This window comes from Mesocricetus auratus, unplaced genomic scaffold (genome assembly GCF_017639785.1).
Source record: "Mesocricetus auratus isolate SY011 unplaced genomic scaffold, BCM_Maur_2.0 Super-Scaffold_100010, whole genome shotgun sequence".
Taxonomy (NCBI): Eukaryota; Metazoa; Chordata; class Mammalia; order Rodentia; family Cricetidae; genus Mesocricetus; species Mesocricetus auratus.
The window spans coordinates 18,577,039-18,600,418 of NW_024429194.1; the positions used below are offsets into that span (position 1 = coordinate 18,577,039).

The window sequence follows — 23,380 nt, forward strand, 5'->3', positions numbered from 1 at the left end:
GCTCTCTGTCTTGAGCAAAAATCATTTCAGTTATGATTAAAATGGTAAGCATTAAATCAAATAAAACTACAAAAGTAGTAAAGAGAAATGTCAGTTAAATACATCTGCAACCATAAGGTGGGTAAATAATTTCCTGAGTGACTTCAATGGAAAAAAACTATATAAAGAAAGAAAACACACAAAACTGCTTTATAAACAATAAGATAAAAAGGGAAACACCAAGAATTTGCAGCCAGGATGGGCACAATGCTTGCACAGTCTCAAGTTCAAAGCTGCATGTCAGTACACTAACAGCATTTAAAAAGCTACAGTATGTGGTGAGATAAAGACTACAACTATATATACTGATAAACTAGAAGAACGCATAGCCGTGCTAGTCATTAAAGAAGGCCATGTCTTGTTTCCCTCACAAAGAAAAGGAAATGTGAGCAACGGGGCTGGGGAGAAGGCTCATGTGACAAAGTGCTAACCTCACAAGCAGGAGGACTTGAACTTGATCCCCAGACCCCACATACAATACAATCCCAGCACTGGGGGGGTGGACACCCATGGACCCTGGATTTGATCCCCAGACCCCACATACAATACAATCCCAGCACTGGGGGGGGTGGACACCCATGGACCCTGGATTTGATCCCCAGACCCCACATACAATACAATCCCAGCACTGGGGGTGGACACCCATGGACCCTGGATTTGATCCCCAGACCCCACATACAATACAATCCCAGCACTGGGGGTGGACACCCATGGACCCTGGATTTGATCTCCAGACCCCACATACAATACAATCCCAGCACTGGGGGGGTGGACACCCATGGACCCTGGATTTGATCTCCAGACCCCACATACAATACAATCCCAGCACTGGGGAGGGTGGACACCCATGGACCCTGGATTTGATCCCCAGACCCCACATACAATACAATCCCAGCACTGGGGAGGGTGGACACCCATGGACCCTGGATTTGATCCCCAGACCCCACATACAATACAATCCCAGCACTGGGGGGGTGGACACCCATGGACCCTGGATTTGATCTCCAGACCCCACATACAATACAATCCCAGCACTGGGGGGGTGGACACCCATGGACCCTGGATTTGATCTCCAGACCCCACATACAATACAATCCCAGCACTGGGGAGGTGGACACCCATGGACCCTGGATTTGATCCCCAGACCCCACATACAATACAATCCCAGCACTGGGGAGGGTGGACACCCATGGACCCTGGATTTGATCTCCAGACCCCACATACAATACAATCCCAGCACTGGGGAGGGTGGACACCCATGGACCCTGGACCTCACTGGCCAGCCTAGTTCACTCACAGAACTCCAGGCCAGTGAGAAATCCCTTCTCCAAAAAAAAAAAAAAGTGGAGAGATACTGGGCAGCAGGGACACCAAGACTGTCCTGTGTGTCTCCTACACAGATATGTACATACATGCACAGGCACCCACATAAACACACACACACACACACACACACACACACACACACACACACACACACACTGAAAAGAAAAAGAAGTACCTGGAAACCTAGACAGGAAAGCCATTGTCCTGAGCTGAAGACTTGAGATACACAACCACCTCCAGTTTCCAAGGGTTCACCTTCCCCACCCCATGGATTCTACTCTAGCAAGTTAGTATCTCTCCTCCCCACATGTAAGAGTTATGTCAGAAAGATACTAACTGAAGGAGTGCTTTCAAGGACAAGATGTTAGCTAGAAACATGAATTTGAGGGAATAAACGGAAGCAAATCAAACTGTAGGAGATGCTACAGTTGTGAAAAATAACACCAAGCCAACACAGGTATTTGTATAACAAATGTTCACAAAAGGAAGTTAGTTGAAATCAGAAGTTAAGTTTAAGGTGTTTAGGACATAAACATAGAGATGCTTGGCCACACACAGGCACCCCCTAGTGTACATCCATAAAGTCTAACTTTAATGAGGGCATATAATAAGGGAGGGAAAAAATCAATCCCAGATATTTCATTTTAAATAAGATGATTAAACATAAATCATCTATACATTCAAGTAAGACAGAAAGGGATAAAGACTTCCCATTTAAAAAAATAAAAAGGAAGGAAATCACAAGGTATGTAGAAAACAAATTAAGAAATTATAAAAGAGAACCACACCATTAATAAATAAAGCCATGTGTTCTCATAAAGAGCAAAAAACAGAAAAGCTTGGGAAAGCATGCATGTGCACTGTGGTCCCTACAGTGTTTAAAAGCATAGAAAGCCCTAGAATAAGTCAGCCAAGACATTAGATGTTACTTCCTCTATAATTTTAAAACTTTCACTTCTTTTTCAAATATTCTGTAATGAATATGAGTTCAGTTACCATAAAACGGATCCCGAGAAGCCACGCGGAGGGACAGAGACTGTAGCGAGACAGTTTTAAGTGGCAGATGTTGAAGGGCAATGGTGGGTGGTTAAAGGGGCGGAGGTGAAAACTCAGCCCAGGAGGGTGGTGCCATGGGCTCAGACAACCGTCTCTGTTGTGCCCTGGACCCTCAGAAGCATGTGGGCAGAGAGCAAGCAGAAGCCACAGGCTGCGGGTAACAGCAGGAGAAGAATTCCAGGGCATGAGGACATGAAAAGCTCAGAAAGGTCCCCAAAGAGGGGGGACGCTGGGCCTGGCAGAGAGAAGGACTCATGGATCCCAGCCACCGAGGGAAGCTGTCAATCATGGGTAAGGAGACAGAGGGTGCGGGCTCAACAGCAGGTGGAAGCTGGAGACACCCTTTCTTGGAGTCGTCTCTGAAGACGCCATCTAAGTCCCTTCGTTTTTAACTAGTACATTAATTTCCGTGACAAGGGGCTTATTCAAGTTCCACGCTGTCTTTCCAGTCTCACAGATGTGTTGAGTCGATTGTTATAGACACTTCTAACAGCACAGTGGTCAAACTGATGAATTTCAAGATGCGTTGGGTTTTCCAAACTCTGATGGGAAAAGCTCCGGAGGAATGTTCACCTCCCCATACACTGCAGATGAGAACAACAACAAAAAAAAATGCAAGTCATCCAAGATACTTAGCAAAGTCACATATTTGTGTAACCTTTGATGACCCAACAACTCCTCCTCTAAGAACAGATCTGAAGGGCACACTAAGGGAAATGCGCTTGCATAAGGCATAAAACAAACCACCATGACTCTGGTTACCATAGCCAAAGGTGGCAGGCAGCACAAAGGAGCTAGAAAGGGAGAGCTGCCGGGATAAACTGTGGTATGTCCATGAGTGGAGTAGTATGCAACTATAAAAAGGAGCTAGAAAGGGAGAGCTGCCAGGATAAACTGTGATATGTCCATAAGTGGAGTAGTATAAAACTATAAAAAGCAATGGAATGTTCTGCATAATAGTAAGGTGTGGATATACTTAGGATAGATATAGATATATAGATGTAAACAGATATACATATCCCAAGCAGGGGCACCAGAGAAATGGCTCAGAGGTTAAGAGTGATCGTTGCTCTTGGAGGGGACCCTGTTCATTCCCCAGCATTCACAGAGGGTGACTCATGGTGACGTCCAGCCCCAGGGGATCCACTGCTCTCCTCCAGCACACACATACACATAAATAAAAAACTCCCATCTTTTTAAAAAACCAAGGTAGGTTCAAAATGCCTGTCTCTGTGGTGTTCTGAGTAAGAACACGCCACCTAGGTGCATTTTCCTGAACACTTTGTCGCCAGTTGGCGGCACTGTATAGGAAGGATCAGAGGGTACCGCATAGTTGGAAGAAGTGTGTAACTGGGGCAGGCTTTGAAGGCTTAAGATCTGCTCGCTCTGCTTCCGGCACACAGCTCAAGCTGTGAGCTTTGCTCTGCTTCCCATGTGAAACTCGAGCTGTGACCTTGCAGCATCCGGCTGCTGCCGCCACAGCTGCCACCAGGCCTGCTGCTTGCGGCCACACGTCCTCGCCATGACCAACTCATGTCCAACTGGAACTGCAAGCCACATTAGCCATTTGTTCTGTAAGCTGCCTTGGTGGCTGTGTTTTTCTCTCAGCAACAACACAGCCGTGTTACTCTGTGCTAGAAATTTGCATATGGATATGAATAAGATGATTGATGCTGGCTGAGAATTATCTCTGGGCACCTGGGGGAAGGGATTACTCCAACTGGGTTAACTGAGGCGGGAATACCTACTCTGAATGTGGGCATCACAATGCCCTATGGACTGATCCTGGACTGATTTACAGGAAAGAGATGAGCTGAGAACAAGCATTCACTCCCCCTGCCTCATCCTCCTGCCAGCATGCTCTCCCCACCATGATGGACCATGTCCTCCTCAAACTGTAAGCCAAAGTAAATCGTCCCTTCAGTAGCTTCTTGTCCGGTATTTGGCCTCAGCCATAGGAAAATACAATAAACACTTGAGGCAGACCAAGAAGGCAGAGCAGAGGACTGGTTACACTGTAGATGAGCAAGGCCTGCTTGCCCAGCTGTAACCAACATCAAATTCCATACAATAGCAACAAATACAATAAAAAGTTTATAAGCAAATATTCAACTCCTAAATGGGAGAAGAAAGGATACATGATGGCAAAATCGCCTGCAGGAGGAAGGAGCAAGGGACAGCAGTGACATCTCTGAAAGTAGCACAGCTTCACAATCTGATGTGCAATCCCTTAATAAATAACACGCACCGTCATGGTCAGACAGTCACATGATGTGCTGGCTGTGTAGCCCAGGGCAAATCCTGGAGCTGCCTTGGAATCCTGTCTGTCACACCGGCCCCCAACCATACTTCACATCACCATTACAGATGCCCTCGGGGTGAGAAGGACCTTGGAACTCAGAGAGGTCAGCATCCTGGCTCTCCACGTGGTGAATGTGAGCTTGGAACTCAGAGAGGTCAGCATCCTGGCTCTCTACGTGGTGAATGTGACCTTGGAACTCAGAGAGGTCAGCATCCTGGCTCTCCACGTGGTGAATGTGAGCTTGGTGCTAGCTGGGCAAGCAGTTCTTGCTCAGCCACAGGGCAAGCAGTTCTTGCTCAGCCACAGCGCAAGCCGTCCTCTGCTTTGCCTTCTCGGTTTGCCTCAAGTGTTTAGCATTTCCAGCTTTTTCCTCCACCTGTGAGAACCCTGTGGAAATTATTCTTAATGGTCCATGAACAGATCAAGGCCCAGCCAGGCTCAGATGTCTGTAGTTGCTGTGTTCTAATTTATTGGCAATATGTTGAGTAATGTTTTCCTCATTGTTTCCTAGTTCGGGCTCTTTACCAGATGAAAAGTGGCCAAAGACAGTTATTAATTAAATAAAAATGCAGCAACCAAACATGGAGCGTGGAGAGCCCAGAAGGCTAGGTAGAAGGGAGATCGTCGTACCTTTCCATTTAGGCATTTATTTTCGGGACCCATGTGCAACTAACTTCTGGTTTTGTCTCCTATCAAACAACTCTTTGAACTGGTTTTCCCTCTAAAGTCATCTCACACGAACCCCTATTAGCTCATGAGTCAGCGCACTCTCATTAAAGAGAAACTGTGGAAAGCAAATTGAATCCATTTCCAACTCTGAAGAGGAAAGGGTACAAGGGCCATGGAGTCAGTGGTCCAGGATACTATCCTGCCCATTTGCAGACAACACTCTGAAACCCTGGCATTTAAGCAGCTCTGCCTAAACTCCTTGTTTGACAGATAAACTGAGCCAGGACATGAGGGGGTATCGCTATCAACAATGCATGACTACATAATGGCTTGCATGGGGGCTTTGGATCCCCAGGGGCTCCCCCTTGGCCCCTGGAACAGGGCCAGTGAAACCAATGAAAAGCATGCCCAGCCCACGTGTGGTTCCTGAAGAGGCTATTGCTAACGGAAATGCACAGTGACGTAAATTGGGCAGACGCTCATGTGTTACTGTTTTGAACAAAAACAGAACATGTGTCTTTGCTTTGCCCCCTGTGGGAGAATCTTCTGCTTGACTGTGCTGAGCATCAACCGGGTGATCCTCTATAGGACAGGACAAGCGGGGAAGGGGAGCTTCTGGAGCCTTCATTCCAGAGACTGAGTATTCTCACTGCCAAGGGGAGCTGAGAGACCCCTACATAACTGCCTAGGGGGCAGGTCTTTCTGTCCCTGCTGACCTGAAGACCCGCTGTCTCTTCACTTAACAGAGAGTTGGTGACATTTCATAACGTTATCTGAGTTAATAGTTTCTGAAGCTTGAAAATGATTTGCAAGAAATCAGTGGAAATATGAGATATTGGCCTAAGTGAGAGTATTTGTGTGTACTAAGATAGAAAAATCATAAAAGCTTATGAATTTTGAAAATGTGAGCTTTTAAAGATTTTATATCTAAATTCAGGCCTGTCAACCTTGGTGCTATTGATACTGGGGGAGGGGGGCGGCTGCCCTGGGCATTGCAGACAGTCACGACATCCCTGCTGTCCACTCACTAAGTGGCAGAGGCCATTGCCACAGCACACAGCACTATGTGGTAACTCATGCCTTTAATTTCAGCAGTTGGGCCGTTGAGACAGGCAGATCTTTGAGTTCGAGGTCAGTCTGGCCTCTAACCAAGCAAAACAACATACAACCATTGTAACCATTATTAACATCGCCAGACATCACCCAGTGTCTCTTGGGGACAGAACCACCACAACAAGCACTCAGTCAAACACTGGTCATGTATCTCAGATTGAAAAACACACAGCACCTGCTGCCCTCCAAGAAGCCATCCAGTAAAGGCACCCACCAGTTACCACCAAGCACATTTCTATAGTTCCAATTAAAGATTCTCCCCAAAGGCAAAGCTTCCTAAGGGCCCAGCGGCCTAAGGACCAACCCAGCCCCCACTCAGCACAGACTGCCGTGGATGGAAAGAGGCTGCTTATAGCAGGCAACATAGGGCAAGGAGAGCAGAGGCTGGCACAGGCGTGCATATATGGGGCCTACCTGCAAAGCTTGCTCCCTGGGAGCTCTGCTTCCTAGTGCTGGTTCTTTACATTAATTACGGTAATAACGTCACATTATAGAAAATTTGGAAAGCACATAAAAGCACAAGGAGACGTAAAAACAACCCCCTCCGCCGTCTCACCATCAAAGAAATTGCTCTTGACAGATGCGCATACTTCAGTCCAGATGATGCTCCACGCACATTTTTGCCTTCTTAAGGGTCCATTTGTTTTGTTTTAAAATTCCGTGTTGAGGCTCCCGCCTCCATCAAGAGAACACTTTGGAAGTAAAATGGATTATAATGGAACTAACCATCCATGTGTAAAAGGCACAAGGCAAAGTGTTTCCCAGGTTTTTGCAGATAGTCTTCACGCCTGCAACATACATAGGTCACTGCACATGAAATGCAGAGTTGGCCTTGGGTGCCAAGCTGTCTTGGCAGTATTAACCTGTTCCCTAAAAAGCTAAACTCCACTAGCAGAAGAATGTCTGCTCATAAAACCTTTGCTGCCATTAGATTCCACCACTCTTCACGAGCAGAAATACTACCAATTTCCGTCTTGACTTACATTTCTTTATGAGGGAGAATAGCTGGACTTTTAGTTACACACCCTCTTCAATAGTCTGTGGCCCTGTCTGAGCTTTCTCGAACCTCCTATCTACCAACCCTGTGTGTCCTCCTCTTAATAATGGACTGCTCGGTGGGTGAGAGCATTTGCTGCTCTCCCACAGGGCCCTACGTTTCCCAGCATCCAAGTCAAACGGCTCATAACCACCTGTACCTCCAGCTCCAGGGCATATGACTCCATCTTCTGGCCTCTGTGGGCACTGCACTCACATAGACACACATATACACATAAATAAAAATAAATCCTTAGGAGCTGGAGAAAAGGTTCAGCAGTTAAGATCACTAGATGCTTCTCCAGAGGATCTGGGTTCATTTCTCAACACCCACATGGCAACTCACAACTGTCTGTAGCTCCAGATCCAGGAGATCTGACATTGTACAGACATACTTTCAGGCAAAACACCAATGCACATGAAATAAAAACAAACAAAAAAATAAGCATTTTTAAATAATAATGACAGTAATAATGTCCTATTCAAGATTCATTAGCAACTTTCCTTTTATTCAGGTACACAATTAAACACAAATTTGCCCAAGGATTTTAGTACCTTTTAAATATAAGTATGAAACTCTTAAGAAAAATCTATGAACCTAGAGCAGTTAAGGGAACCAAGCCACAGGAGAACTCATACTTGATGAAATAAGGAGGAATGGAGCAATTAGAAAAGGACTTTAAGATTAAATTGTTGGGTTTTATGGTGAAGAGGAATAGCAGCCATTAAGTGAGAGTAGAAATGTCAGGTTGAAGAAAGATCTTTCTGGGAGCCCTGACACTGGAAATCACACCACTAAAGTAACAACCAAAAATTAAAAAGCAGCTAACTTAAAATGTATGCTAGACACAACTAAAGAGAGACTCTATGAATTAGAACACAGGCCTGAGGATATCACTCAGAAAGCCACGCAGAAATGAAGAAACTCAGAGACATGAGGGAGCAAGTAAATCATTTCAAGACATACATACATACATTCATATGCACATACATACATACATACATACATACATACATATGTACACAGACACACAGACACACAGACACACACACGCGGAGTCACAGAAGAAAAACCAATCAAATGGGCATACAGACAATTCAGTGCAGAAAATTACCCATAACTGCAAGTTAAAGAAACTCACTTATAAATGAGAAGGACTAAACTTCTACAAAGGAGTCCAGCTCACACATCAGATGAGGAGCATTGTGGGGGAAAAGGGAAAACATTCCTAATACCAGATCAAAGATCTGTGGCAGGCTGCCCCCAAAGCCTGGCACTTGTAGTTTTGAGGGGCAAACAAAAACAGCAGGCAACCCAGAATTCCATGCTGGAGTAAGCTGCTGTGGACACAGTCGGGCACACTCTGAGTGGCATCTGCCAGGAGTTTCCGCATTTGCCAGTATGTGGAGCCTCGAAGCACTAGGATTGCTTGCATCTTAGAGTGCATGATCTCATCAGGCTGGGGTGGAGCCCAGGCGTCAGAACATCCCAGTGTGAAGATAACTTTGGCATCTCCTGGCGTAGATCCCTTAATTATTGAAGAGTGAACTTTAGCGAAAAGAAAAATGAGCCCACCCCCCACGAAAGTCCATAACAGGGTGTGGTAAGATCCGGCAGAGGAAACCACAGTGCATGACTCCATTAAACACTGAACTGCAGGTGATGGGAGACTCAGCATGCACTAGACCTTCCTTAAAAACAAATGGTGACTTGAACAACGCTGGCCACCAGTATTCTAGTTAGTGACATGAAGACAAGAAGGTATCTTGGAGTAAAGTTTTAAAAAAATGAGGTCACTTGTTTAAAAGCTACAGGTGACCTTTGAAAGAATAAAGAAATTAATAGGCAAATTAAGACAAAATTGCCAAAACCAAAACAGGTCATGAATGTTGATGGGAATCACAAGAAAAGACGGCCAGAGAGTGGGGCCAAGGCGAGGGGAGGTCAAGATGAACACAGTGTATTAAATGCACACACAAGACGCCATCATGAAACCCTGCTTTGTGTCACGTGCTTTTCCTTGTTGGTATGTTTCTTTGAGATAGGGTTCTCTATTATATAGCTGTGGATGTCCTGACTCACTATTATGTAGACCACACTGACCTTGAACTCACAGAGATTCATCTGCCTCTACCTAGTCCTGGAGTTAAAGGTGTGCACCACCACACCTATCCTTGTTGTATGCTTTTTAGAAGCATGAGAGAAAAACTCAGATGTATCAATAATCACAATAAATGTAAATGAATTAGGTTCACATTTCTAAAGACAGTTTTTAAACTACTTCAGCTGCTAAAATTGAACTTTTTCTCATTCATTGAAATGAGTGTGAAATCCTAAACACAGCACCCAATTCTCAAAAGAAACACGGCTCACCAAGGCTCGGCTGTGCAGCCTGCACACGCTCAACAACACCTCGGAGAATTGAAAGAAAAGAGGGAACACCCACGTGTGGAGCCTGGGTTGGGTGAAAGTGATGCTTTTAACTCAGTTCTACCAACCATTGATAGAAAACCCAAAGGTTCTGGAACTCCGGAACTCACGGAGTGGACCCTGAGGTCCTGACAGAGACAGAGGGTGAGGCAGGAAGGGCGCCTAAGGCACAGCCCCAGAGTGAGCATGGGTGTGAGTGACCAGGTGCCAGGATGCATCATGAGAAAGCAGTGGAAACAGCTGTGACGCCCTCAAATCAGCTATGCCTGCACCTTCCCGGCCTTTCTTCACAGGACCCATTCCTGAGGACCAGAAGCTCCTGTCCACAGCTGCACGGGACTGTGACTCTCCACCACAAGGCTCAGCAGCTGGATAAGGATAGTAATTTTTAAAAGCTTGGGTTGCACATATCTGACTTCTGAGTTGAGATTTGCCTGAGTTCAGGAGGTAACGTGAAAATCAGGGGTGAGTCAAGGGCTTGCCTAATCCCAAAGCTGTGAAAGGCTACCCCCCAATGACTACACTTAAAGGGGCGGGGAGCAAACATTACGCCCCACTTAATCCCAACATGGAATGCTCCACATTTTGTCATGTGATACTCAGCCCTGTGCACTTTATGACAGACACACCCTAAACACGGGGACACAGGGCCTGGAGAAAAGGAGGGTAAAACATGCTCTCAGTTGCTACACGAAAGAATCCTGGATGGCTTTATGCATATTATATCAAACAGATTGCAGGGCAAGAAGTGTGGTTAGGGACGAAAAGATCAAAGTGGTAATTCTAAGAAGATTGGCAGCCCCCAGCCCACGCACGTCTCAAAAACTGACGCAGCTGTAGGACGATGGCAAACCCATCATCAGGGCAAGATGCTCTTTGTTGCACTCCCCTCACTAACAGATGAATTAAGCTTTCAAAGTGCCCGTAAGAACAGAAAATATTGAAACCCCATAATGTGTGTTATTATGCATCTCACAAATACACATTCTTTCAAACACACACATGGTTTTTTTAAGTTGGCCACATACATAGTGGATCAGAAAGGAACTCTTGAAAAAAACAATCCCAAGATTTGAAAATATGCAGTCAACAATGAATTTAGAAATAAAAGTTCAAAGCCAGCTAAAATGTCCCCGTACATTTGGAAACCAAATAACACCGTTAAATAATTCATGGGTCTGGAAGAAATTGTGATGGAGATTATGAACATTGAGAACTGAGTCACAATAAAAGAACTATGCAAAACAACTGTGGCCTGCAGACGGCCATCTTACTGGGAATTTAACAGGAAATATACATAGGAAGGAAATAGCCTAAGGAAGTGAGCATATTTAAAACCAGCATGCTAAGAGTTTTGGAGGTTACAGGGCTGAGTAAGTATACAATAAAAAATAGCAAAAGTTAGCATTATTGAAATGATAAGAATTAAAATATAGAAAAAACGTAAGTGTATTCTTTGCAAAGTACTAACTTTAAAAACAAACTTCTTTCTTCTTGGTTGAGCATATTAGAAATTAGTTATCAATAAGCAAAAATAAATGAATGACCCAGGACCGATACACTTGAAATAGTATATATGATCGACAACCTTCTTTTAAAAACTCAGATCCAGAAGATTCTACGTCAACTGCTCTGTTCCAAGGACTAGAAAAAGATGAGAAAACATCCCCACCACAAGCTAAGGTCCCTACAGCAGCTAAGCATAACTCAGGAGAGGGGGGAGGCAGGACGAACAGGCTCCACAACCCAAACAAGGACAGGTGAGTGGGCTCAGTCAGCAAAGGACCCACAGGGTGAAAGGCAAGAAGCCACTCCCTCGCCGTGTCCTCTGACGGCCACACGTGCACCCACGGCATGTGTGTGTACACACCAATAAAAATTAACCCAGGAGAATCTGAAACAAAATCCCAAACACAATACCAGCTAATAGAATCCTAAGATTCAGTGGACACTATACATCCTGGTGGAGATGTACCAAGGAATTCAACAATGGCTTCACATTAAAGAATCCGGTACTATGATGCAACTAACAGTGAAAACAGACCAAGAAAAGCACTTGGTGATCTAAGCGGATACAAAGCAAATGCCTGACAAAAGCAAGCATCCTTTACTGACGAAGGGACGTTTTTGAAAACTGGGAACAGAGGGCAGCTTCTTCCTCTATTAGTAGACAGCAAGCAAAAACCTCCAAAAGATATTCTGATGGGGTTGCTACATGTCTTTTGCCCCCAGGGAACAGACAGATCTCAATTCTTTAAAGGGCTCTCCAAAGACCAAAGAAAAGAGGCAATGAGGAGCTGTTCCCAATTAGACAGGGGCTGAAGAGTGACAGCTAAGTGCAACGTGTGACTTTTTATCTTTCTTGTGGGGCAAGAGATGGAACCCAGGGCTTCGCACGTGTTCAACAAATGTTCTATCCCAGAGCCAACTCCACAGCTCCACGGTGTGGTTTTTGATTGGTTCCTGAATCAAGAAAAAAAAAAAAGACCCATAGTATAGGATCTTATGGAAGAACAGTGGGTAAAATTTGAGTATCTGTCACGTAATTGATGACAGTGTCATCAATGCTAATTTTCCTGGGTTTTGTTTTATCCTAAATGGCCTCATTCTGAAGCTGCAATAACTGAAATACCTAGGATGAAATATCATGAGGTCTGTAGATTATTCTCCAGTGGCTTAGAATTAAACATAAAGAATAAAATAGCCGGATGTTAATAACAGCTGATGAAAGGCAAACCATTCAGACATGTTCATTCGCTTATTCTGTAACTTTTCTGAGACTTGGGAAAGGTCATAACAAAAAGCTGGGAGATGCCTTTCTATCTTTATCTTGCACATATCTGTTGCTGGGAATTGAACTCAGGACCTTGAGCATGCTAGGCAGTACTGTGCTGCTGAATCCTAGTCCCTGCCCTCTGTCTGCTTATCCGAAAACGGGGTCTGACTATGTAGTCCAGATTAGCCTTGAACTCACTCTGTCTCCCAGAAAATCCCTGGAATTCAGATCCTCCTGCTCAGCCTCCCTTGTAGCTGGGACTATAGGCTAAGGTCCTGCTGTCTCTAACACTGAAGGGGGAAAGTGGAGAAGTTTTGTTTGTCCTGCACTCACACAGTTCTAAAATTACAGCCAATGCAATGAGACAAGAAAAATAAGTAAGGCACATGAAAGCTATAAAAGAAATTACGTTTTGCTTATATCATGACAATATACACAGGAAAAAAGTCTTAAGAATACAAAATAACTTAATAGCTTCTTCTACAGGAGCAGTCCCCAGGCCAATGCTATGTAAACTCACCACCCAGTGTTCAAACGGGGTATAAAACAGAAGGAACAAGTCTAAACGTGGGTTGAAGATCTATCTGTACAAAGAACGGTAGCATGCCTTCCCACAGGATACCTAGAGGACTTACACAACAATGTGCAGCATGCTCGCACACAGGAAGACACCAAACCATGAAGACATTGTTTCTCCACGAGATCACTGACTGCCCTTCCCACCAGAAGCCCGTTGCTTTCCTGGACCTGTGCAAGCTGCTCTTGACACCAGCAAGCAGGAGCAGGATCTTAAGTGCAAGAAAATCACGACTATGTAAACGACAACAGGGCCAGCATATTAGCCAGGCTTCTCTAGCCTCTCTAGAGTCTACAGCAGTGGTTCTCAACCTCCCTAATGCTGAGACCCTTTAATACAGTTCCTCGGGTTGTGGTGACCCCCAACCATAAAATTATTTTCCTTGCTACTTCATAACTGTAATTTTACTACTGCTATGAACTGCGATGCCAATATCTGATATTTACATCTATGAAAAGGTCTTTTAATTCCCCCCAGGGTCATGACCCACAGGTTAAGAGCCACCGGTCTAAAGGGACAGAACTGATAGACTGTATATTTAGAGAAAGGGGATTCATTACAAACTGTGGTCCAGCTAATCTAACAATGGCTCTCTACCAACGGAAAGTCAAAGCATCCAGTAGTTAGTTGTTCGGTCCACGAGGCCTGCTGTTTGAGCTGGCCTTTAATATGTGCCAGCGTCTACATGGTGGAAGGAGAGAACCAATTCCTGCAAGCTGTCCTCTGGCCTCCTCAGACATCCGTGCCATGGCACCTGTGAACCAACACACATGCACAGAGAGACACACACAAAATAAGCATGAAAAAGTATTTCATCAAACACACAAGACCGACAGAGCGCTTAACACCTTTGCCTGAACCCCGTAAAAGGAACACCTAACCCTATGGTGGCGATGGCCTCCCCAATGTGCCCTGTGACAAGCTGGCATGTGTCAAGGAACAAACAGTCAACCAACTCCCAGTTGTCCCCAGGGCTTCAGCTCAGTGGAATCCCTACTACTTGACCTGGTCCACTCCAACTGCTCCCTGACCATCCATTCACCTATCCATCTTTCTGCCAAGACCTATGCCTTCACTTCTAATTAATGCCCATGCCTCTACCATCTGGGCCCAGCTCTAGGTGGCTTCAGGACTGATCCCTTAATATCCTTCCTGCCCACGTGAACTTATGCCTAATTATCATTAACCCTCTGCCTCTTAATCTAACGAGGTCTCTTAAACCCTCTGAAGTCTATAAGGTCACTCTGCAGCCCACATATACATATGTACATACACAGATGTGTGTACTATATGCACGTCTGTGTCTATGAACTGCAATGTGTGATCTGAGGGCTAGTATTAGTATAAATACTAATATTAACATAAACACGAATATAATAGTAATCAACAGGATGGCGCCAGGGTAAAGCCGCCAGCCTGAGCATCTAACTCCATGAAGCAGAGTGATGAAAGGAGACAGCCAGCTCCCACTGGTTGTCCTCTGACTCTAAGGGTTTGTAGTCTTCCCTCCCTACCATAGCTTCTGGAAAACCATCTCACCCCCAAGTGCCTAAGGTGACAGTAGCCGAAAGAGGCCGCTGAAGTCAAGTCCTGCCCTGCAGACAGCCCAAGCCCTCCTGCTGGGTCCTCTTCTGGAATGGGCTCTGCCCATGTGTTGGGGGTCTGGTTATAGCAGGAAAAACTTTTCAGAAGTGAAATTCTGAAAAGCAGATTTCTGAGGGCCAGCAACTGTTAAGTCTCTGGAGACAGCGGCTGAGCCGGCTGGGGGACGGGAAGCAGAAAGATCCATTTGTCCCTTTCAAATTATTACCACCAAAGAGCTGTGCCCTCAGTCAAGGTTTTCCAGGGAAAGCCCCATCCCCAGCTCCCCTGGGATTCCCGTCAGCATTCATAATTATTTTCCGCAGCTGTCTGCTGAGATGGCTCCCGTTAAACCTTAATCTCCTCCATGTGGCCTCCTTCTGGGCCAAGGCTTCAGCTAAAAATAAAATCTACTCATCAACAAATAGTTCAAGATTGACTTGTTTCCTGAGCATTCTGGAAAGCAGCTTGCACAGCCACGCACAGTGACATGCCATTGGTAATGAAGTATTAAATCCAATGACACTTGAGAACATGCGCTCCTCGGGGTTGCTGTTGGTGTGTGTGTGTGCGACCCGGAGGCCTCTGATCACGAAGCATCTGCCCCCCGACAGAGAGAGCACACAGCCTCCCAGGCTGCTCGGATCTTCCCTCCCGGCCTAACTGCCCTAGGCCAGAGGCCTTGGTTTGGATTCTACCGCTGTGATAAAACACTTGGAAAGGAAAGGATTTCTTTGGCTTACACATCCCAATCACAGTCCATTCTGAAGGGAAGCCGCAGCAGAACCTGGAGGCAGGACTGAAACGGAGGCCACGGAGGAACGCTGCTTCCTGGCTGGCTCCCCATGCCTTGCCCAGCTACCTTCCTTATACAACCCACGACCATCCGCCTACTGGTGGCACCACACTTCCAGGCCTGAATGCCCCCCCCATACCAACCATAATTTTTAAAAGCCCCCACAGAGTGGCCTACAGGTCAGTCTAATAGAGGCAATTTTTTCAGTTGAGGTTCCCTCTCCCAGATGATCCTAGCTTACGTCAAATAAGCAAAGCAAACCTACCCAGCATGCCACAATTCCACACACCACCTGCTTCCTACAGGGCCAGACGCATCCACTCCACCTGCCAAAGTCTACACCACTTGGCAGCTAACTCCATTTTCATAGATCTTCATTCTGGCATTAAGCAATGGAGCACCAGCCACATGGTGGCACACTCCTATAATCCCAGCACTTGGATCTCTGTGAGTTGGAGGCCAGCCTCGTCTACAAAGAGAGTTCTAGAACAGCTAGAACTGTCTCGGGCGGTGGGGGGGGGGGAGCGCACGGGCGGCGGCACAAAGTGAAGGCTCTCTCCTCGCCCCCTGTGCAAAGACAAATGGCAATTCCTCTTCTGTGAGTTTTCTAAAATATTGGTCCCCATGGCTTTCATGGACCTCTGAACTGCGGCTCGTGGTCTCCAGCACAGCCTGGTTCTGGCCTCATTGATGCTGTAGCATCTGATGTCTTCAAGACCAGTCTGCGCACACCCGTGCTGCACAAACCGAGGCTGGCCTACGCTGAGGGCGGCTGACGAGTCCCCCGGCCTGTACACCCCTGCCTTTCCTTTACATTTTATCAAAGATCCTTCTAGATTTGCAGTATGTGCTGTGTTCTCTCCTAGGCAGGGCGAATCTTTATTCCCTTAGAATTCTACTCTGAAACAGTAGGTAAGTTCAGTCACAGAGGGGTTTGGAGCAGAAAATGCGACTGACATATTGAAGAGGGGGTTAGAGATTTTACCAAAGTCTGAGGTTGAATCTTACACAGGCAACAGAAAAATAAACAAATTTTATAGAGCATGGGGTGATGATTAATTTTAGAGAAAACAAAAACATTGACCAAAACGAGAGATATGGTTTTGATACAACATAGGCTTTGACTGTAGAAAATAGTTGCGTGATCAGAACAGCAAGCTCCAAATTTGATTTAGCTCTCAAGACTCGAGGGGGTACTTGGTGCTAAGGGACTGTGGGATCAGAAAGACCTTGTTTATTAGGGGACAACTGAACCCAGGCTTCACGCACATTAAGCAAACACACTACGGACTGTGCTGCAGCTGAGCCTGCTTTCCAGGTGTCTCTAAAGAAGACATCTGCCCACTCCCTGCAGTGGAAGAGGAGGCTGAGACTTCCTGACACACGGTCCCTGACTGGTAGGCACTAGCCAGAGCCTTTTCATGCTGCTGTTTAAATCAAGTTTCCTGTTTGTTATTCTGACCTCATAACTGTTTTCCTCACTGAGAGCTATGCCTCCTGGACACTGCGGTTACAGGTATGCGCCACCATGCCAAGCCCACCTTACGTTTTAACACTTCAGAGATAAAGTCTCAGAATGCAGCACTGAAGGTTAAGGGTAGGAGTAAAAAGAAAACTCAACAGATAAGAAGGCTAGTCCAGACACGATGAGGGGGGTACTGTTGTCCTGTGGGGGGTGCCTTCTTTTACCATCAAAAATAGTTAAAATGCCTGGGCACAAAAGATTCAATCACTAATTTTGATAAATCCAAATTATGAAGCTGTGTAGAAGGACAGATTGATTCCTGAAAGTCATCCTGTGATCTCCATACACCTCCTGTGGCATGTACACCACACACACACACACACACACACACACACACACACACACACACACACACTCTCTCTCTCTCTCTCTCTCACTCTCTCTCTCTCTCATATACTCGTGTAATCATGCTCACATAATCATGCTCAAACTCACACACACAGTCATACTCACTCACACACACTCATACTCATTCACACACACTCATACTCATTCACACACACTCATACTCATTCACACACACTCATACTCACTCACACACACTCATACTCACACACACACTCATACTCATTCACACACACTCATACTCACACACACTCATACTCACACACACTCATACTCACACACATACTCACACACATACTCACACACACTCATACTCACACACACACTCATACTCACACACTCACACTCATACACACACACTCATACTCACACACTCACACTCATACACACACAGAAAATAGCAGATCATCTGTGACTCAGTAGTGGCAAATGGGTCGAGTTCTGTGGACAGCGTCGAGTGCAGCCTGGGGAGATGTTTGGAGTTGTCAGTCACAGTGTTGAGGGGAAGATGGCCTGGAAGTCTGTGTGTGGGCAGATTCTAGGGCCACCTTGGAGGTCGGGGAGGGCGTTGCAGAAGTTCTCCAATCCCTAAGACTGAGCTGAGCCCCCATCCGACTGCTGGGATGTTCCCGGCTGCAGTGAGACCGTGTGAAAGGCACAGCCCTGCCCACTGTTCCACACATGGCTGCTGACCAGCCTCCCTCTGCCCCCTCATCTTCCCGCTCCACATCCTCAGTCCTCCTCCTGGCCCCACTCCCTCAAGTCCCACAGTGAAGTAAGGAGCTGCTCTTCCCTCCTCCCTGAGGTCACTGAAGGCTTGACAGGTCAATGGACAATTATTTTAAATTATTGATGAAGCTTATGCTTAAAGGAAATTTTATCCCTTTAAGTCCATACATTGATTCAAAAACCCTTCCCATGCTACGGCTCTCTCAAGGGTTTCAAAGTCCCGGGGAATGGCTCTGAGGTGGAATGGCAGGTGTTGAGGCCCTTTCAGGATGTGACTGAAGCTGCTGCCATCTTGGTCAGTTGTTAGCACAGCAAATCACCCTGTGGTCTGAAGTACATGCACGCTTCTCTTGGGGATGATCTTCAGCTCCTGGAAGACACCTCCTTAGCCCTTAAAGGCTGGGAATTCCAAGGCTTCTGCGAGAATAAGTGTGTGTCCTGCCCATGCTGGAACACCAGGCCAGCACGCCAGGACTCTGGGCTCCAGACTACAGGAATCTGGCGTCCAACAGCCAGGGAGCCCAGCCCATAGGGTCTGCACCTAGAAAGGTTCCCTAAAGTCTCCTTCCACTTGGGCTGGAGCAGGATGTTTGCCTCCACAGAGGCTGTGGACAGAGCTATGACTTGCTTTCAAAATTGTAAGAATGCTAGTTTTTTCAAAAAGGCACTCCTAAGCAAATGGGTGAAGCCCGATATACCTGTTGGAGAGCAGGGAGGGGAAACTGATAGCTGTACCAATTGCTTCTGTATCCCTGAGACAAAAAAAAAAAAAAACCAGCTGATGAAAGCAACCTATGGATGAAAAGACTGACTTGGGCTCACAGTTCCACATGGTTTTAGTCCATCATTTCAGAGATGCTGTCCCAGTAACTCGACACAACCTAGGCTCGCCTGAGTCTCAATTGAGGGATTGCCCGGCTGAGACTTTTTTCTGTGCCCATGTCTGTAGGGAGTCGAGTTGATTATTAATTGATATAGGAGTGCCCACTGCAGATTCAAATGGGGCGGTGGCGGTGGGTTTGCTTCAGACTGGTGGGAAATGCTCTGAACTAGGCTGAAGACAGCCCCATAGCATTATCAAGGTGCTCACACCAGCGAGCGACATACTCTGTCGCTTGACTCTCATCTCAACCGATGGCTTTTTAAATCATTTCCCAGTCCACTCCCCTCTGGTATGCAAGGTGCACTAGTGAAGGCCACATACAGGTTGGGACACAACAAAACATGAAGTTGGTGCCCCAGGTTCGTGCCCTCCCGGCCTTGCTCTCCAGCCCCTGGGTGGCCAGGAACAAAGACATTCACTACTGGGTTAAACGAAGCCAGAAAACTAACTTTTTTCTGATCAATAAAGTGTTGAAACTTGAATAATGTGAAGTATGCGGATAATAAAGGAAACAGAAATGGCCCATGGTTTCATCCATCAGAGACGCCTCCCACCGTCCAGAGCACGGTCTTCCAGCCTTTGCATCTCCACACCCTTACTTAATCACTCTCCAATCTTGGCCTCTGATTCTCAGGGTGCAGGAGCTTCTGGCTCCTCCTCCAGGCCTCTTAGGAAGCGTTTCCCAGTGTGGGGCTGGAGGATTAGGGAGGTCAGGGAGTCGCCTGCCATGAAGATTTTCTCTTAAACCCCTGGGTTTCTGGGTTTCTTCCTTTGTCTTCATTTTGATTAAAACAATACCAGGCCCATACCTCCTGTGAAGCGTCTGTTCCCTTTCTCTCCTTTGACTATTCATTTTCATTTCTGTTCATAGTCTCTCATGCTTAAGGCATGCATGACTCATTCCTGTGTGTGTGTGTGCACGTGCATGTGTGTGTGTGTGTTCGTGCGTGCGTGCGCGTGCCTGTGCGTGTATACATGCATGCCTGCCCACAATGAAGCAAACTGAATGGAAGTGAGTGTTTACAAAGCAGATAGACTGAGGTAGAGTGGGCTTTACCTGTGAACTGGTCAGCACACAGGTACAGAGTTCAGTTGAAAGGAGCACGTTGGAGACCTCCAGGTACTGCTAACCCTACAGAGCCTAACTCAGTCCTACTCTCTACAAGGTGGGGGGGGGGGGAACACAGCAGGCAGTGTCCTATGAGGTATAACAGGCCTTGGGCCCACCTCTCTCTAGTCCCTGTTCCCTTCTTTGCAAGCCCCTAGGCTTGTCAATGGCCTCCTCATCCACCTCACAAGACAGTTCACAATTCTTGACCCCAAGTGGCAGCTGGTGAGATCCTCCTCCACCGACCAGGGACTAGGTCCCCCTTGAGGGACACTTGTCTCTGGCATGGGCAACAGAATTCCTAAGACAGATAACTCCCCAGTGGGTAGTGGCACCTGAGGAATGCCCAGAAACAATAGCTTCACCAGAACAGGGTAGTGGCCAGGTCTCCTCAATGTCTATGACATTTTATTTATGTTACTTTATTTTTATATAATTTATTTGTTCTTTTAAATTTCATTTTACATTTCCAACCACAGTTCTCCCTCCCACCCCTTCTCCCGCTCCCCTTGCCTCCCCCACGAGCCCACCCCCAGTCTACTCCTCAGGGTAAGGGCTCCCATGAAGAGTCAACAGAATCTGACACGATAGTTTGGGGCAGGGCCCGGCCCCTCTCCCATGCATAAGACTGAGCATGGCATCCCACCAAGGCAATGGGCTCCAACAAGCTAGCTCGTGTACCAGGTTAGTATCGTGGTCCTACTGCCAGGGGCCCCTCAGGTTGTCCAAGCTTCACAACTGTCTCCCACCTACGGAGGGTTTACTTTGGTCCTCTGGAGTCTCCACAGCTGTCAGTCTAGAGTTTGTGAGTTTCCACGAGTTTGGTTGAGCTGTCTCTACAGATTTCTCCATCATGATCTTGACCTCCCTTGCTCGTATGTTCCTGTGATATTTTAAAGGAAGGAGGAAGAGACAGCTCGGAAGGGAGCTTTAACTCCTGGCACCTTACCCCCATGCCCCACCTAAGCTTAGTTCCCAGGCTTCCAAGCATAGGACAAAGTCTGGAGACTCCATCTTTGTACATCTGCATGTCCATCATAGACGCTGGCTCACCTTCAGTGGGGGAGCAGCCAGATCCTCCTGCTGGGTGAGGAACCATGTCCGAATACCAAGATTCACCATGTGTTTCCAAGTACTTACACCCTGACTGTAAAAGCCAAGAGAAAAAGTACAGCCACTAAAGAAAAGTCTCCAACATTCCACAAGTGGGTCCACACCTCTGCTAGCAAGGAGCATCTGCTGGGTCTTAGTACAGGATGAGGAGCACAGAGCAGAGAAGGGAAAAAGAAAGCAGATGTTAAACCTGGCGTTGGTGGTGCACGCCTTCATTCCCAGCACTAGCTAGGCAGAGGCAGACGGATCTCTGTGAGTTCGAGGCCAGCCTGGTCTACAGAGCAAGTTCCAGGACAGCCTGCAAAACAATACAGAGAAACCCTGTCTTGAAAAACCAGGAGAAAAAAAAAGAAAGCCGATGTTATCTGTGGCTTCATGACCAACTACAGAAAGAAGGGCTCTGGTGGCCTCATGTGCTGTGTGTGTGTATGTGTGTGTGTGTGTTGTCAGTGTGTGTGTTGTCTTTGTATGTGTATGTATGTATGTATGTATGTATGTATGTATGTATGTATGTGCGTGAGTGAGTGTGTGAAACAGAGATGTGGGGGAGAGAACAGAGATAAGAGAGAGGGGGCCTGTTTGTGTGCAGTAGGCAGGTGAGTTGTTACTGGGCTGTTGGCTCCAGATCCTCTGTGCATATAAATCTGAGACGCCCGTGGCACAATATCTGCATATGACTTACACACACCTCACTGCATTCTTTAGCCCATCTCTAAATGACTCATAATCCCTTTGACCAGGCAAGTATGTAGTCAGAAGTTATACCCCCCTGCTCAGGGAGTGATGTCAAGGGAATATCTGTGCATATTTGGGGCAGACATGATTTTTTTTCAAGTATCTTCAACCTGTGTTGGCTTAAATCCATAGATGGAAAACCCAAAACCCAAGAACACAGAGACTATTCATACATACACACATATATATGCATACATACACATATGTACTTGCATGCGTACATACAACTGCCCCTCCTTATAGGGCAGTAAAGATGAAAATAAGCAGAGTTGAGGTACAACTGCAGCATTTCTAAAGGAAGAAAGAAAGGAGCCAACCACAGACACAAGAGACAAGGTGATGATGAGCAAGGCAGAAAGCCGTCAGGAAGGGGAAAGAGCAGTGGACTGGTGGGGAACCGCAAAAGTAACTCTTCTTAGAAGTTATTTAAATAGTAGTGGAGTGTTCACAATGTCACCTTTCTTTTCAAGTGCATAATGTTCTCCAACAATCTTCATTGCCACCTCCCGCTTTTGTCCCTCACAGGTCCCCTTTCCAGTCACAAAGAGTTCCTCTTCTATATCCATGCTCTGTGTGTGTGTGTGTGTGTGTGTGTGTGTGTGTGTGTGTGTGTGTACACGTGCATGCACTCACGGGCGTGTGTATTTTTTCTCTGTTGCTGTGACAAAAAAATATGAGCAAGGCAATTGAGAGAAAGTGTTTAGTTGAGCTTATGGTTTCAGAGGGTCAGGGTTCATGGTGATGGGGTGCAGTCATGGCAGAGGCAGCTGAACCAGCAGCTGAGGGCTCACATCTTGATCTACAAACAGGAGGCTGAGAGAGCTAACTCATGGAAACCTCAAAGCCTGCCCCCCCATGACATTCCTAATCCTGTCCATCAACCACCTACTGAAGACCAAGTACTCAAATACATGAGCCTATAGGAGGGCATTTTCACTCAAACTGCCACAGTGTCTATACATACATATTCCACATATGACAGAACATGTGACATTATACTTGTCTCTCTATGTCTGACTAATGTGGTAATTTCCATTTTCCTACAAATGGCTTAATTGTGTTCTTGTTGAGAATCAAAATACAGAAGAATCAGGTACTGAATGTTTATATTTGCATCTATATTTGTATATTTAGAAACTAGTACTTTTCTAGAAAAGTACAGTATGTGAAAATGACGTGTTAAAACCAAAAATCTGGTCAAGCAAAAAAGAAAATGAAATGGAAAAGGTAAAGTGTTGTCT

General features: G+C 46.2%; 1 long non-coding RNA gene across 1 annotated transcript; it reads right to left on the reverse strand.

The window, feature by feature from the left end:
• Positions 1–1,840: 1,840 nt before the first annotated feature.
• On the reverse strand, positions 1,841–15,843 carry LOC110343126. The gene is made up of 3 exons (XR_002385320.2): positions 15,649–15,843; positions 7,062–7,293; positions 1,841–3,005 (listed from the first exon to the last, which is right to left on the reverse strand). It is a non-coding gene; the product is annotated as an uncharacterized LOC110343126 (long non-coding RNA).
• Between the last annotated feature and the right edge of the window lie 7,537 nt (positions 15,844–23,380).